This window comes from Ornithodoros turicata, chromosome 1 (assembly GCF_037126465.1).
Source record: "Ornithodoros turicata isolate Travis chromosome 1, ASM3712646v1, whole genome shotgun sequence".
Classification (NCBI taxonomy): domain Eukaryota; kingdom Metazoa; phylum Arthropoda; class Arachnida; order Ixodida; family Argasidae; genus Ornithodoros; species Ornithodoros turicata.
In genome coordinates, this window is record NC_088201.1 from 219459702 (window position 1) to 219475997 (window position 16296).

Here is a 16296-nt window from a genome sequence, read left to right on the forward strand (position 1 = left end):
TAGAAGGACATTGGGGTTAGTGATTACTGAACAACAAACCTAACCCAAGCTAACCTAAGCTGATGTAACCCAAGGCAATCTAACCTAATCCAACCCAACTGTACCTAACGTAACCAAACTAAACTACACCAACCTGAATATAACGTAAGCCAACATAACCTAAGCTAAGCTAACCCAATGTAACCTAACCTAACCCAGCTTAACATGACCTAGCATAGCCTAAGGACTATAAGCACATTTTGGTTAGTGATTACCTGCTCACCAAACAGCAAAAGAAACAAAGGGCTCAATGTAACTTATTCTGCCCAAACCTAACCTAACCTAACCACACCAACCCCAACCTAATGTACCCAAACATACCTTACCTAATCCAATGTAACCTAACCTTAACCACCCTGACCCAACGTAACCTAACAATCTAACCCAGCGAAACCTAACCTAATGTAACCTAACCTAACCCAACCCAACCTAGCCTAACCCAACCCAACCTAGCCTAACCCAACATAACCTTACCTGACCCAACCCAACCCAACCTAACCTTACCTAACCTAACACAATCTAAGGAGCAGCTTTTTCTGTCGTTATTAATTATCTTGTACATTTTAATCCTTATCGCACAACATTTAATTCCTTTGCCATTACAATTAATCCTTCTATAATTTTTATCGTCATTTCACTCGATTTAATCCCCTTGTCACACAATGGAATCCACTTGACTATTCGCAGCTTTCGTGATTTTTTGGGGTTGTTTTGGGACCACTCCTATGTCAGTGGGTACTACCCATCCCTTTCATTAAAATATATATTTATTTTCATGTCAACCAGAATTGCCCATGCTTTTCATTAAAAATTCGGGATCTGTACTGTAATTGGATACTGTGGAACTGTCAACCTGGATTATGATATTGTAGGGCTCTTCCCATGTGCACTGGTAATACACATGCTTTTCATTAAAAGTTCCACACATTCCATTCCACTGAATTCAATCTCACAGCTTTAATATACTACAGACAAAAGCTAGAAAGTGCGTCGATCGGGAATGGAACCCCGTTTAACCACTTGGAAGGCACCTATGCTAGCCGCTATACCACCGACGCGACGGTTGATGTAATATCACGTTTCGTTCCCCTTCATACATTTCCATCTCCACTGAATTCGATCTCACAGCTTTAATATACTACAGACGAAAGGTAGAACGTGCGTTGGCCGGGAATGGAACCCGGGTCAACCACTTGGAAGGCAGCAATGCTAGCCACTATACCACCGACGCGACGGTTGATGTAATATCATATTTCCTCCCCCTCCATGCATTTCCATCTCCACTGAATTCGATATACGGGCGACCACTAAGGCGCCACAGAAAGGCCACGCCTCTTCATTTTTCGTCCGCTTTGGCCGACGGAATGCCACTGTGGTGGAACACAGGGGTGGCATTCACTGCATTGCTCTATAGACGAAAGCGTCGTGGGTGAACGCAATGTGTTCTGCTCACAGGTCACCGCACACATGACCTTAAAGATCGTCGCGTCCGTGATCGGCGGCCAAACCTTCGTAAAGAACGCGTTTGCTCTATCTCTGCGCCATTTTGGACGTATTTCAATCTCGGTAATTATTTTTATTAGATAATACCGCAGTAAAACACGCAGTTTTTTACATGAGGGCTCGTACTCTGTTGACCGCTTCCAACGATGTGATGACGACCCCGCGTTAATACACGCTGAGCTGGTGTGATAGTTAAATTCTGCTTCCAAACACTTTTCAGTAGAAGTTTTATTTTTTAGCGTTTTAAACTGTTTTCAAAAGATGATTCGTAAGATTCGTGGATTCGAAGAACCTTCCTTGGATTCGGATTCGCAAAATTCTGGATTCGTCCTATCTCTAGTAGTTACAAAAATAGAAGGTTTTCGTCGCCCTTATATGGGTGGGAGCATGATAATCGTCCGCTATGACCGGGCGCCGGAAATGTGCCTCTCCTCTGCCGCTCGCTCGCAATGTGGCATCGGGCGTCGCCAAGTCCGAACTGGCCTGAATAATAGTAATTCATTCACTCCCTCCAAAGCTGTTGATGACGAAACTACACGGCTGTCTGCCTTGGTGGGCCCTATGACGCTTTCATGAGGTTAAATGCAGGCAACATGGGGGGATAAACACATTGACACAAACTCTCTGCGAACGTGTGACAATTACTGAGCAATGTGAAATCACCTACCTTTTGTTAGGACATGTTTCTATGTGCAGGCATGTTTGTTGAGAGCATAAAATGAGATATTGAGATATAGTTCGCTTTAATACTGCAAATAATTTGACAGGTGGAGAGAGGAGAGCAGGAAGGAGTGGGGAAACAGGGGGGTTAGTATGCGCCCTGGGCCGACTTCAGGTTCAAGAGAATTCACTGATTTTTCCACCCTTTCTCTATAGGTACAATAAGTGCTCGATCCTGTACTCTGCCTTGTGTCACACGTTACTGCATATCTTGCAGTTCCATTAAAGGAAGACACACACAATTACACATCCTATGGTGCTGTCTAACAAAGTGCTTCACAACACAGGTGGAATAACAGTGGGGACAATTAGGTATCCCTGCCGTACGGAGGAACGTACTGGCACTGGATTTGTACACTGATTATTTACAATTAGTTTCGTTGTCACATTCAAATAACACAGTCTTACGCGAACCGTGAAAGCCGGCTCAAATTTCATTGCTTCCATTACTGTGAACAAGAAGAGGTGACAAACCCTTTCGAATGCCTTCGTCCAGTGTCCTTGCAGCACTGCTACGTGATCTCATTGCGTTCTGCCAATGTCGAACATATTTCGTAAAACATGAATGTTCGTCTGAATGTTCCTTCCTAATGGCGCATATCTGATGATCTCCCACAAGTCCTCTCGCAACAGAGTGGAGTCTCGATGCTAGTACCTTGGCAAACACCTTGCAGTCTACGCTCGACAAAGTTATCGGCCCGTAGTCTATCACCTTAGGCACTTTTCTTTCGGGCACTTGCTTTGGAATAAGTACAGTATGGGACTTTCTGAAAGAGGGGGGGTGGCACTCCATTTGCCTCCGCTCCAGGATATATTTGCAGTACTATCACTGATATATAATGTATATACCTGATATAGAAATCCGCCTCGATATCATCCGGAACGGGTGTCCGATTCCTCTTCAGTGTACTTAATGCCTGTCTAACTTCATCAAGTGATAAAGGTCTTTCAAGAATATCTTGATTATCACTCGACAACTGCGGAACACGTGTTCATAGGCATTCTTTCACACCCGAATCTCGTTTGTCTATCGTTCTTCCTATCAGTTGAGCATAGTATTCCTCGAAAGTGTTCTTTGTTTTATTTTCGCTGGATAAGATATGATTTGGCTGTCTTCTTCTACCACAGTAGCTATTTTCATTATGAAGTATTCTTGTTAATTTCATAAAAACACTCGCTGGGCGTCTCGTCTGGCAGATATTATTGTAACCATGAGCTCACCTTTGCCACCTCATATTTGTGGTCTGCTATTAAATTCCGTTCCAACGTTTGGCGTTTTTATCCGTTCAAAAAAAGCCCCTGAATTTCTTTGTTCAATCTCTATCAGTCTTTGCAGGTTGTACTCCAGTTCTTTTTCTCGGTGTTTTGCATCGAAGGCCAGCATGTTGCTGCGTTCTATTGCGAATGCTCGTAGCTTAACCTTGAATTCTTCCGATCAGTTTCGTAGCCAGACCTCCAAGGTAGGGGGGGGGGCGTCTCGATCCGAAAACTCGCCCGCCCCCCCGCTGATCCTGTGTGCGACAACACACACTGCACACTGCAAACTGAGGATGAAAAAAAAGGAACGAAAATAGTTGATTTGGACGTTCACAATACGATTACATGTATAGGCTGTCATGACCAATGAGGTGGTGTCACGAGATTGGAAGCATTTTGAAAAGCTCATACTTTGAAAACCATTCAAGAGTGCTTCTAAGACAGACGCCATGAACTGCAAGAACTTTCGCGATCGTCACACTTGTTCCCCCATATATTATGTTCTCCTCCGATTTGCACGATTTGTGCAGGTCGGTCATTGGCAGGTAGGGGGGGGCTCGAGCCCCACCTAGCCTCCCCGTGGCTACGCCACTGCTTCCGATGCTTCGCTCCAGCTGGATTGTCCTGTCATAATTTCAGCACTCTCGTCTGTTTGTGTCTACAAATTTTGTCTACAAAATTTGTAAGTTTCTTACCTCCAAGGAGTGTCCACATTTAGCTGCCATGTTTCCCATCCATTTCGTTGTTTGCGTTCCGGTCTCGTGTTGCGTAATGTTACTGAAACGACGCAGTGTTCGCTAAAATACGAATCCACTCCGCTGAATTCGCCGTCGAAGCTTTAATATAACACAGACAAAAGCTTGAACTTCCGTCGGCCGGGAATCGAACCCGGGTCAACTACTTGGAAGGCAGCTATGCTGGCCACTGTACCACCGACGCGACGGTTGATGTGGTAACATGTTCCCTTCCCCCTCCATGCACTTCCATCTCCACTGATTCCGCCGTCGAAGCTTTAATACAACACAGACAAAAGATTGAACTTGCGTCGGCTGGGAATCGAACCCGGGTCAACTGCTTGGAAGGGAGCTATGCTAGCCACTATACCACCGACGCGACGGTTGATGTAGTAACATGTTCCGTTCCCCCTCCGTGCACTTCCATCTCCACTGATTCCACCTTCGAAGCTTTAATACAACACAGACAAAAGCTTGAACTTGCGTCGGCCGGGAATCGAACCCGGGTCAACTGCTTGGAAGGCAGCTATGCTAGCCACTATACCACCGACGCGACGGATGATGTTGTAACATGTTCTGTTCCCCCTCCGTGCACTTCCATCTCCACTGATTCCGCCGTCGAAGCTTTAATACAACACAGACAAAAGCTTGAACTTCCGTCAGCCGGGAATCGAACCCGGGTCAACTGCTTGGAAGGGAGCTATGCTAGCCACTATACCACCGACGCTTTTTTTTTCCACCAGGTACTCACGTTTATTTACAAACATTAAAATAAGCTATGACTGTACAGTGTTAATGAGTGATGTATGATGAATGAATGATGCACACCGTAGCATCCAAATACACAGGATACAAAAAAAATACATTGTACACAACACACAGGTTACACAGGTCACATACAGAGAGTAAAAATTTACATACACACAGGATAGAAAAAAATACATGGTACACAACGCACAGGTTAAACACGTCACACACAGAGAGTAATAATTTACATAGAGGACAGCGATTCACACAGATGCTCTAACCACGGTGGTGCTTCCAAATGCTGCATGCAGCATAGCTTCAGCTGCGTTATTTCTACTTTAAAATACTGCATGGGCGACGCCAATGGCTCTTCATTTCTGTCTGCCATACGCAGCTTCCACAAGCAATACATAGCTATCAGCATGATAATATCGTAGCGTATATCTTCATTCGGATGTAAAGGTAGGAATCTGATTGTATGTGGGTTCAGAGAGAGGCGTTTATTCAGTACTTTAATCTGTATGTCATCCCAGAAAAACTGTGCTTCCGTACAATCAAGAAAGATGTGGTCAACGGTTTCAGGAACTTTGCAAAACCTGCAGTTGGCAGACCATGGAACATATATGCCTTTCTGTTCCAACCATGCTTTCACAGAGAGCGTTGATGTATGAAGCTTGAAAAAGAATGTTTTCATATTCGGCTTTATGTGCATGCGTTTGACCCTGTGTAAAACGTCCGCTCCAGGCCACTCAGACGGAATTTGCAGGTAAATTGGCACGGGAAACAAGGTATCTATCAAATGGGCTGCCAACACTTTCTTTGAAACCGAAAAGAGTTAATCTGGGGTAAACCTGACTTTTAGAAAGTTGACGCAGTCCACGACCTCCTGATAAAACCCTGTCAACTGAAAGCCTTGCTCGTGGAAGCCAACATATATATCAGGCATATAGTTGTAGGCTACTGCTCTCTTCACGGCGTCTAATAGGGGGTGCACAGACTGCCTATAAAACCAGAGTCTCATAATTAGCTGCTTTACAAACAAGTGCTGTAGACCTAAACCTCCATCCTTGACTTTCTTGAAAAAGTTTTCTCGGCGCATTCTTTCAAATGTTGAGCACCATATCGTGGTGGCAAACACGCGATGGCATGCATGTACGATTTTACGGGAACACTGAAGTACTTGCAAAATGTATACCATTTTCGCCACCAAAAACACATTGCAAACTGAAGCCCGCTGGAATATTGACAGTTCCTTGCCTCTCCAAGTGAATGCATGCTTTTTCATCTTATCAATTCTTTCTGACCACATCCTGTTTGTGTTTCTACTTGCGTGTAATGGCACCCCCAGGTAGTCCGGGTTGCTCGTCTGCCACTTGATATTGCAAAATATTTCTGGAGTTGAACCCCAAAGCCCACACCATACTCCTAAAGACTTCTCTTTGTTTACTTGAGCTCCAGAAGCTGCACAAAACAAGTCGACCTGCTCCATTATTTTTTCGACACTTCTCTTATCTTTCACCAAGAACGCAACGTCATCTGCATAAGCCACAACTTTAACTTCAACACCACCCAGCTGAAAGCCATGAACGTCATACTGACAGATTACGTGTCTACACAACGGTTCTAAGTACAAATCGAAAAGTAAAGGCGATAAAGGACAACCTTGCCGGACCGAAGCTCCAAGCGCAATCGGGGTGGCAATGAATCTATTCACCACAAGGCTCGTTGCAACTAGTTTGTAGCACAACTGGATGCGATTTACAAACCTATCTCCCATGTTGACATGACGCAGCAATGCGAACAGGTATGTATGACAAACTCTATCGAAAGCTTTCGAAAGATCCAACTGTAGCATCGCCACATGCCCACCCTCATATCTGCACCAGTCCAACACCGTACGAACTAGATGTATATTGGTTTGTATTCTTCTATTCTTGATGGCACACGTTTGATGTTCCCCTACTAGATGGGGCAACACAAATTGCAGACGTGCAGCAAGCACTTTAGCGAAAATTTTGTAGTCCACATTGCAGAGGGTAATAGGCCTATAGTCAGTCACTTTCGGAGTGGACCCCTCAGCTATTTTCTTCGGGATTAATACAGTGTGCGACCTCCGAAAACTGAGAGAAAAAATGCCCTTTTCCTCCGCTTCTGCATAAAGATTAAGTAAAACAGGCGTGAGCAGCTCTACGTACTTCTTGTAGAACTCCGCTCCCAAGCCATCCGGCCCGGGAGTTCGGTTGAAAGCTAACTCTTTGATTGCACACTGTAGTTCTGTTGCTGCAATGTCTGACCCTAACATTTCTTTCTCCTCCTCACTTAGCTTTGGCATGGTTGCAATGTACCTATTTATCAAACTCTCATCGACTTTTCGTGCTGTTTGTCCAAACAAACTCTTATAGTAATCGACGAATATCTCCCTCACTTTCTCAGAGTCACCCACTACTTTACCCCCGTGCTCTAAACTTTCAATGCGCCCACTACGCGTCTGCTTCCTCTCTGTTGCCAAATAGCTTTTGTTTGGCGTTTCATCCGGCAAATATCTCTTTGTTCGACATCTAACCCTTGCGCCTTCATACCTATGTTCGCTGAAAAGGCCGAGCCGGAGCTCGATTTCCTTTATATCGTCAAAACATGTGCCTGGGTTTTTCGCATCAAGCTGTACCAGACTGCGATGAGCTTCTTTCAATTTGGTTTCTTCACACATTCCTTGATATGCTATTATATTACTCCTCTCAATCGCGTAACCTCTAACCTCCTGCTTGAAGATTTCCCACTTTTCAGCCCAGCCTAAGGGATCCTGGGCAAGACATGCAAGCTTTCGTCGTATGTAATCATCGAAAACAGAGTCCTGTAAAAGCTTCGAATTCATTTTCCATAGCTTCCACGTCTTTGGAGTGTCTTGGGCCGTTTCGGGATTTCCAATTGTTGCCACTACGAGACAATGATCGCTGAAGTGGACTGGGAAGACTTGGTATTTCGTCACCTCTCTGAGTTTGTTGGCGGAATAGTATATGCGATCCAATCTAGCGTGTGAGTTCCTTTGAAAATGTGTGTATTTAATTGTGTCTGGTGTACTATATTCTGCAGCATCAATCAAATTATGAGTTTCTACAATGTATTGCAGACACTCGGCACTATCACCTTCAAGATTTCGGAACGTGGTTCTGTCACTCGCTGAGAGGACGCAATTAAAATCTCCCAGAAACACCATGTTATATTGGTCATCAAAATATTGTCTGGTCGATTCGAAGAACGCACAGCGTTGATTCTTATCATTTGGAGCATATACGACTAAAAACCTCCAAAGTTCCCCCCTAATGTCTACATCTAGCATTGCTGACCTACCATCTGCATCTACGGCATGGTATACATGGGTATAGGAAAGCCTTCTCTTAATGAAAAGCATGACACCAGCAGAATATCCAATGGAATGGCTAACGAGCACTTCGTATTGATTCATGAAATACTGCGATAGCATTTGTTCGGTGTCCCGCTGGGACTCAATTTTCGTCTCTTGAATAGCAAGAATGTCAATTTGAGGAAACCCATCCAGTAGCCTTCTGAGTTGGTATTGTTTCTTTTTAGAGTTCAACCCTCTAACATTAAGGGTTGCAATGACCAAATGACCCACAGCCATGATTTCTATGCTTCAATAGTGATTATGTACAGGGTGTGTGCAGAAAAACATGACCCGCATTTTGGCACATATCTTGTTGCCTACCTAACTAACGAACTTCCGGTGGCGCACGATGGCGCATTTATGCGTGCGAAATCTGTAGAAAAATTGTGGAAGCCATACCCAGCTTAAAAAATAAACGGAACAACGAAAACGTCGGCTTCCGTGCATCAGAATAGGACAACATGGTGGGCAACAGGGTGTATATGAAAGGGCAACATGGTGCACGTAGGAGAGTTGTGTTCAAGTACCGCTAGGGGAGCTATCGGTGCATAAATCGAAACGATATCCCACATGGATGCTAATCGGCAGTGCCCCTAGCGGTGCCTGCACATAACTCTTATGAGACCGAAATACACTACCATGCAGTGTCATGACCGCCCTATTCTAATGCATGGAAGCCCATGTTTTCGCGCTTTGTTTATTTTTTTACATTGAGTATGGCTTCCAGGATTTTTTTGTAGCTTTCGCACGCATAAATACGCCGTCGTGCGCCACCGGAAGTTCCTCGGCTAAGTAGACAACAAGTTACATGTAAAAATGCGGGTCATGTTTTTCTGCACACACCCTGTATTTACTTATCAAATCAAATCACTTATGAAATCACTTTAGTGAACTGGAAGAGCAGCTTAAGCTTACCGACTTTGGAGGAATCTAGCTGCGCATCCTGCTAACACAACACTGAGGTAATCCAATCTCCCCAACACACTATGCTGACAAAAACCCAATATCGTCAAGAACAGAGCGGTCCACTTCAACAATCTTCGGAGGCATTGTCGCCGGCGCCGACTTCCTTCCCTTCTTCCTCTTTGGTGTGATGCAGAAATCATCTTCTATCTCTTCGGTCGCTTCATTTCCAGATCCTTCTAAACCCGACGAGGCTGTATCTTGACGCTCCTGGAGAACGCTTTTCTCCTCTTCTTGTTGAGGGTCACCCATTGCTGGAGCAACGGGCGTGCCTGCTTGGGAAGCTACTGTCGCCGCAGCAGGTGCAGCAGCAGACGAAGGAACAGGAGCGGCAACAGGTGCAGCTCCATCAGCATCGTCGTCGCATTCCATGTTGTGCTGACTGTCCTGGCTTCCATGTTGTTGACGAACCCTTGACGCGTATGTCCCAACGCACTCATCTTCCTCGTGTCCAAAACGGCGACACGTTTTGCACCAAGGGGTGTGACATTGCTTCCTAATGTGCCCCACGCCTTTACACCGTAGGCACAATGGCGGTCGCCCTGGTATTGCCACAAGAACTTGACAACCGCACACATACATCTGGTGCGGCAAGCTGTCCGCAGTTACACCATTTTGCAGTGTAATTACCACTTGCCGAGTCGTCGACTCAGCTCCTTCAAAGAATGAGTCCTTCCACTTTTCTCTGACAATGTTTGTCACAACGCCGTATCTTTCAAGCGCTGCTTCGATTGCCTCGTCAGGTACATGTTAAGGGAGCCAATGCATTTTGATATGAAGCTCTTTCTTATGCGGATCAATGAGCACACATCGTATCTCTTTCACCGCTACTTCGCTGAGATTAAGAAACTTATCCTTTGCACTCACGCTACTAAAGGTCAGGGCCCAAAGGTGGTTGAACAGAAACGGACCGACCGATGTGACCTCGCTCCGAACAACTTTGCCCTTCAAAGCGTCACTAAAATGGCCAATGTTGTATGGCCTCCCAGTTGGATCAGCATGTAGAAAAACGGTATTTAACGCTACAGTACCTGATGGAATCGTTGGCAGAATCATTTTGTAACCTTCCACCGACGCGACGGTTGATGTAGTAACATGTTCCGTTCCCCCTCCGTGCACTTCCATCTCCACTGATTCCGCCGTCGAAGCTTTAATACAACACAGGCAAAAGCTTGAACTTGCGTCGGCCGGGAATCGAACCCGGGTCAACTGCTTGGAAGGCAGCTATGCTAGCCACTATACCACCGACGCGACGGTTGATGTAGTAACATGTTCCGTTCCCTCTCCGTGCACTTCCATCTCCACTGATTCCGCCGTCGAAGCTGTAATGTAACACAGACAAAAGCTTGAACTTGCGTCGGACGGGAATCGAACCCGGGTCAACTGCTTGGAAGGCAGCTTTGCTAGCCACTATACCACCGACTCGACGGTTGACGTAGTGACGTGTTCCCTTCCCCCTCCGTGCACTCATCCGTATTATCTCGTCCCTATCCTTTCCCGCCGGTGGGTGATCCCAATTTCCCTACGAATATGAGTAAGGCTTCTCTGCTATGTGTTATAATGTAAATACGAAGTTTGGGTTTGTATATGTATGCATACTATATGCATTTTCAATTGATGATATCAATGGCCCGCCCAGAAAAAGGGAGCGCTGTTGGAGGAAAGCTGGGTATCTTCTGCATCACCCCCAAAAGCCGAGCCAAGTCAAAGGACGCAGAAAGCGATCAAACGAGACCTCCTCCACTACCAAATCTAGATCACGACCTACTAGATTATAACGAGCATGTCATTATCGACAGCTCCAATGAGGAGCTTGTCCGCACGATTCGCTAGGGGCGCTACTCACCAGCCCGCGGGATCTACATCACGATTGGACAATGAAAATTTGAATTTTGAACGCGCAGAAGCGGACGTAGGACTACCGTAGCAGACGACGCCAACAGCTCCTATGAAAACGTGTTGAATAATGATTATAATCAACTTTAGAAAGGAGCCTCCTCATGGGGGACATCCACCGCTTGTACAAAAATACTAAGCTAAGCTAAAGTATTGCCGAAATTGAGGAAGCAATAACCGGGCCGATGAGTAGGGTCTCCGCTAGGTTCCAAATGCGGCGCTGGGAAGGGGTGCCTATGACATGGTCGTCATCATCTAGTAGGTCGTAATCGAGACAGACGGAAGGACGGGCATTCCCTATATTCTGTACCCTGCGACTCGATGTACAAAAGAAGGATGCAAAGAGAAAGGTCGTATAAAGTGCACAGAATGATACGCTTTTATATTTGCAAGGTAAAAACTGAGTTCATGACTTTGATAATCCCTACCACTAATGTCCACACACGTGGACACTTTAGTTCTGCCTGAAAGACACGAGCTGTGCCTTTCTTGTTTCGTTGGTTGATTGATAATGTCATCTGTGTCATAACATTCGTCAGCGAGTTAACACATTTTTTCATCTTCCATATTGATTGTGTAGAGGCAGCTACCAAAAAAGGAGCAAGTTCCTCAGCGAGTTACTGAAACTGAAACGTAACGAGTTGTGTTAAAGGTTACAGAAACAATGAGTTATCTCAACACCCGAACACACCTATACACTTTGCACATTGCATGCACTTTGTTTCACCCTCCTCAAAATGAAATACATTCCTTAAATGCTGGTTCTAACGTGTGAATGACGTAACACTTGCGTCGCAGGCACATTTTTTGCAACAAGCACTATCCCTCGCGAGTCGAGAACCGTTGTGGGAAATGGACGGTTCTCGAGAGCCTCGTTATCATGAGATCGATTTGCAATGGCAGTAAAATGTAATGAGAATATGTGTCGCCATTAACGCAGGAGTCTCACTGAAACCATAAAATAATTTACACATATCTCTTATCACTGGTGTTGCTTGATCTGTGCGGAGGTGCGGAGGAAGCAACGTTACCCCATCAGGGAGGGGGGGATCTATTCATTTTCAGAGGAAAGAAATGAAGTGAAATCTCAAATGAAGGGAAACGCGACCCGTATATGCTACGGGAACGCTGTGGATTACGATCAGCTGACGTGGTCGCCGGCACGTAATAGTAGGTGGGAAAATCCATCCATGTTACGTACATGGTACCGACCTGTGCACGTGTGCTACATGGCCTACATGGTACCTCAGACGTTCGGCAAAATTGGCAGTGGGTAGGACGCGATAAGTACGCGGCCTGCCCGAGGCGGCGATTGGGGATGATCCTCGTCACATTATAGGCAGCGGCGTTGACCGTCGACGGGAGCGCTTCAGAAGCCAGGAATTTGAGTACATCTACGACGTAAACCAGGGTGCCTGCTCTCAGACGTTCGGTAAAATTGGCAATGGGTAGGACGCGATAATGATCCTCGTCTCAGTATAGGCACCGGCGTTGACCGTCGACGGGGAGTGCATCAGAAGCCAGGAATTTGAGTACGGCTACGACGTAAAAACCGGGCCGCTTGCTCTCAGACGTTTGGCAAAATTGGGATTGGGTAAGACGCGATAATTACGCGGCCTGCCCGAGGCGGCGATAGGGGATAATCCTCGTCTCATTATAGGCAACGGCGTTCACCGTTGACCGGAGCGCTTCAGAAGCCAGGTATTTGAGTACGGCTACGACGTAAACCGGGGCGCCTGCTCCCAGACGTTCGGCAAAATTGGCATTGGGTAGGACGCGGTAAATACGACCGAGGACAAACTCGAACACTCGTCCGATGGACCGCGTCTCCCTCATTCATTTGCTAGTGCCTGCTTTTCCACGACATGGTGTGTTGACGCTGGAGAGGTTAAAGACAAACTGCCAGCAGAGAACGGCCAGCCCTAGGCGGCGATGGGGGATGATCCTCGTCTCATTATAGGCAGCACCGTTGACCGTCGACAGGAGCGCTTCAGAAGCCAGGTATTTGAGTACGGCTACGTCGTAAACCGGGTCGCCTGCTCCCACACGTTCGGCAAAATTGGCATTGGGTAGGACGCGGTAAATACGACCGAGGAAAAGTAGTAATGTAACAACCCAAGATTTACACAGAAAATCCACGGCAAGTATTGCACATTTTACTTTAAATTATTTTAAAATTACTTTAAATTTTTAAAAAAAATTTAAATTTTTAAAATTTTGAAATTTGGCAAAATCTGACTCAGTGCAATACTTGCCGTGTAAAACTCGGGTTGTAGGAAATAAAAAACTAGATAGAAAGGAAGCAGACAGTAGGAAATGATTTATTTGAAAATCAACGACGCCATCTTGAAGAAATCCCGCCTGTGCGGGCGACTGGAGCACGACGGTTGCAGAGGCAGGTGGCACGCTAGTTCCAAGGCATCACACCAGATGGCGCCAGCATCGTAGCTCTATACGAGAAAGAGAACATGAAAGTACTAGCGACACGTAAAAATGGCAACACTGCTCGACAAGTCTAAGCATGCCAGAGCGCGGGGAAAAGGCCTAACCGCTACTGCTAAACAGCACGGAGAAAACACTACACATAGGGGGGAAAGGCTTAAGGCAATCGACAAGGCCTAACCACAGCGTCACAACACTTCGCGGCTAACACAAGGCGGGAACCACACGATGGTAAACGTGCGTCAACAGGCTTGGACACCGCTAAACAAGTCTAAACATGCGAGAAAAGGCTTAACACGAGCACGGTAAAACAACGCGCAAACATCGGTAAATCACTCACCTTTTTTCCCCGCTGCGACGGAGCGTCCGCTCTCGTCGACAGCCAGGGATCAAGTGACGACGGAGCGAACGACCGCACGTCTTCTCCCAACGAGAGCCAGAGGTGGACTGACGTAAGCGCCACTCTACGGGTGCTACGCATGCGCGCGCTCCTAGCGCCCTCTGCTCCACCCGACCGCGCATGCGCGCGCGCGCGCGCGCTCCTAGCTCTCTCTGCGCCGCCCGCGGGTGTTTTCGGTTTCGGCTCTCCGCTGCGCGCGCGCGCGCTCCTAGCGGCGACGGGTGGCTTCTGACTTCCGGTTTTACTCTCGTTTCTTTGCGCGCGCGTTTATCTGTATAAAGGCAGCGCGCACCGCGCTCGCGTCATCACTACGTGAATATGTTCAGCTACCACTCTTTACAAAATTGTTCCCGCACCCACGCTTCTTGGGAAGAAGTGGAGAAGGAATGTTTCAACAGCGAAAGTCCCCGCAACGAGCTCGTCATCACTGCTTTTCGCTACGTGATAGACATGGTAGGCTTTGGCAATATAGGAGAGATCTCGCCGGGGCCGCTGCAGGAGATGGTGCGTCGAATTTACGCCCGTTACAAGAACGTCTGCATAACGGTTCCGGACGGACCCCTGGGACTAATGAGCGAATTTGTGAGCTTGTCCAACGCAGAATTCAACTACATCGCTGCAGACATCGTGGACCTTCTCGCTCGTGCCATCGCTCATATTAAGCACGCTCTACGGAAGCAGCGACATTTGCAAGCAGTCTACATCGCCAACTTTGTCATTGATTTATTGAAATACCGCTTAGTTATTGACATGCAACGCATTAAACAGTCCGAATAACGTTGACGAGACTCTGTCTTTTCTTTCACTGAAACATGTTTATTGAATACAAACAAAGGAGTTGGACGATAGATGCCTGCCCCCTCCCCCCTCCCTGACTTGTCTGATCTAACGAACAGAACGAGATGATCAGACGTGTCAGAAAAGGGGAATCTTCATCGCAGCGTCGTCATTGCACGGGTCACGGTACCAGTACGATGACGGTATGGTCATTCTTTTCGTGCACCCATTCCGCTACCGCACTGCCACGATGACCCCTGCTTCTCCTGTTTGCGAGAGAGAGAGAGAGAGAGAAGCATATCTCGACTACAACTTTTATTCTCGATTACATGCGCGTGCAGCTCTTTGTTCCGCGGTTACTCGATCCCTGACGACGACGCTCTCGGGCTCTCTTCCGGGTTTTCCGATGCTGCACAAAGAGAGAGCACTATCGTAATCCTATACGCGTCAAAACACTAGGAAAGCTTACCGTATTCACAGCTTCCATAAGGGAAGGAGTGTACGGAATCCACGAGATAGCGCTTGTCGTCGTAGGGGACCAAGCTCTTCTTGAGTCTCGAAATGGTGTACATTGTTTGCTTTATACTCTGGATGGTGCACTGCTTCTGAGAAACTGTCTTTTCATTGAACAGAGAATCTCGGTACACTTCGTGCAATAAATGTTTCCTCACCACGTCTTTCTTAACTCCCTTCGCTCTCGCGATCTGTTTGTGTGACCCAGCCAAGAGAATGCTGTACATTTTCGCTCGGATGGCTACGACTTCCTGAATAACACCACCTCCCGTCTCGTCTTTGAAGTACCCCATCTGGTTCGCGTGCTCGTCGTTGAAAAGCGGGTGGTCCGGTGGATAGGAAGACAGATCTAACTCATTCTCAATCTTCATGAGCTGTTCTTCCAGGCTTTCACACGTGAGAGAAAAAATTATGCTGTCCGTATCGCTATAGATCAATTGCACTGGACACGTCAAGCGAGAAAAGAGAGACTCGTAGATGAAGCTGTACATTCGGACTTTGGATATCTCTAGAATGGCAAAGCCCACGTAAAGGGGGTGCGTGCATTTGACCCTCCTATTCTGCATCTCGTATAAGATGCACTTGTCACTCAGAATGTGAAAATGCTGACTGCTGACGGAGCTAGCTTTTCGGAGCGCGCTTTCTTTGTCGTAGGCTATAGCGTACCTTTTCATGCGTCTCACATTTTGTATCGACTTACCGAACGTACTGTTGGACATGGTTTTGTACAAAAGTCGTTCGAATTTCGTGGTGGCGGCATTCCTCAACGTGACGTTTCTGTGCACGAAGGCTCGCAAAAAATTGTCTTGGCGGAACGAAAGAATGCTGTGAACACGCTTTATTTTCATGCCCAACCTCACATACAGTGCGAGCAATGCATAATGAACGACGTAGCGTTCTTT

General features: G+C 46.6%; 1 long non-coding RNA gene and 2 other non-coding genes across 3 annotated transcripts; all 3 read right to left on the reverse strand.

Moving 5' to 3' along the window:
- Positions 1-4734: 4734 nt before the first annotated feature.
- Trnag-ucc (transfer RNA glycine (anticodon UCC)) lies at positions 4735-4806 on the reverse strand. Its single transcript has one exon. It is a non-coding gene; the product is annotated as a tRNA-Gly (tRNA).
- Positions 4807-10545: 5739 nt separating this feature from the next.
- Trnag-ucc (transfer RNA glycine (anticodon UCC)) lies at positions 10546-10617 on the reverse strand. The gene has a single exon. It is a non-coding gene; the product is annotated as a tRNA-Gly (tRNA).
- Positions 10618-13565: 2948 nt separating this feature from the next.
- Positions 13566-14186, reverse strand: LOC135376699 (uncharacterized). The gene is made up of 2 exons (XR_010417813.1): positions 14045-14186; positions 13566-13712 (listed from the first exon to the last, which is right to left on the reverse strand). It is a non-coding gene; the product is annotated as an uncharacterized LOC135376699 (long non-coding RNA).
- Between the last annotated feature and the right edge of the window lie 2110 nt (positions 14187-16296).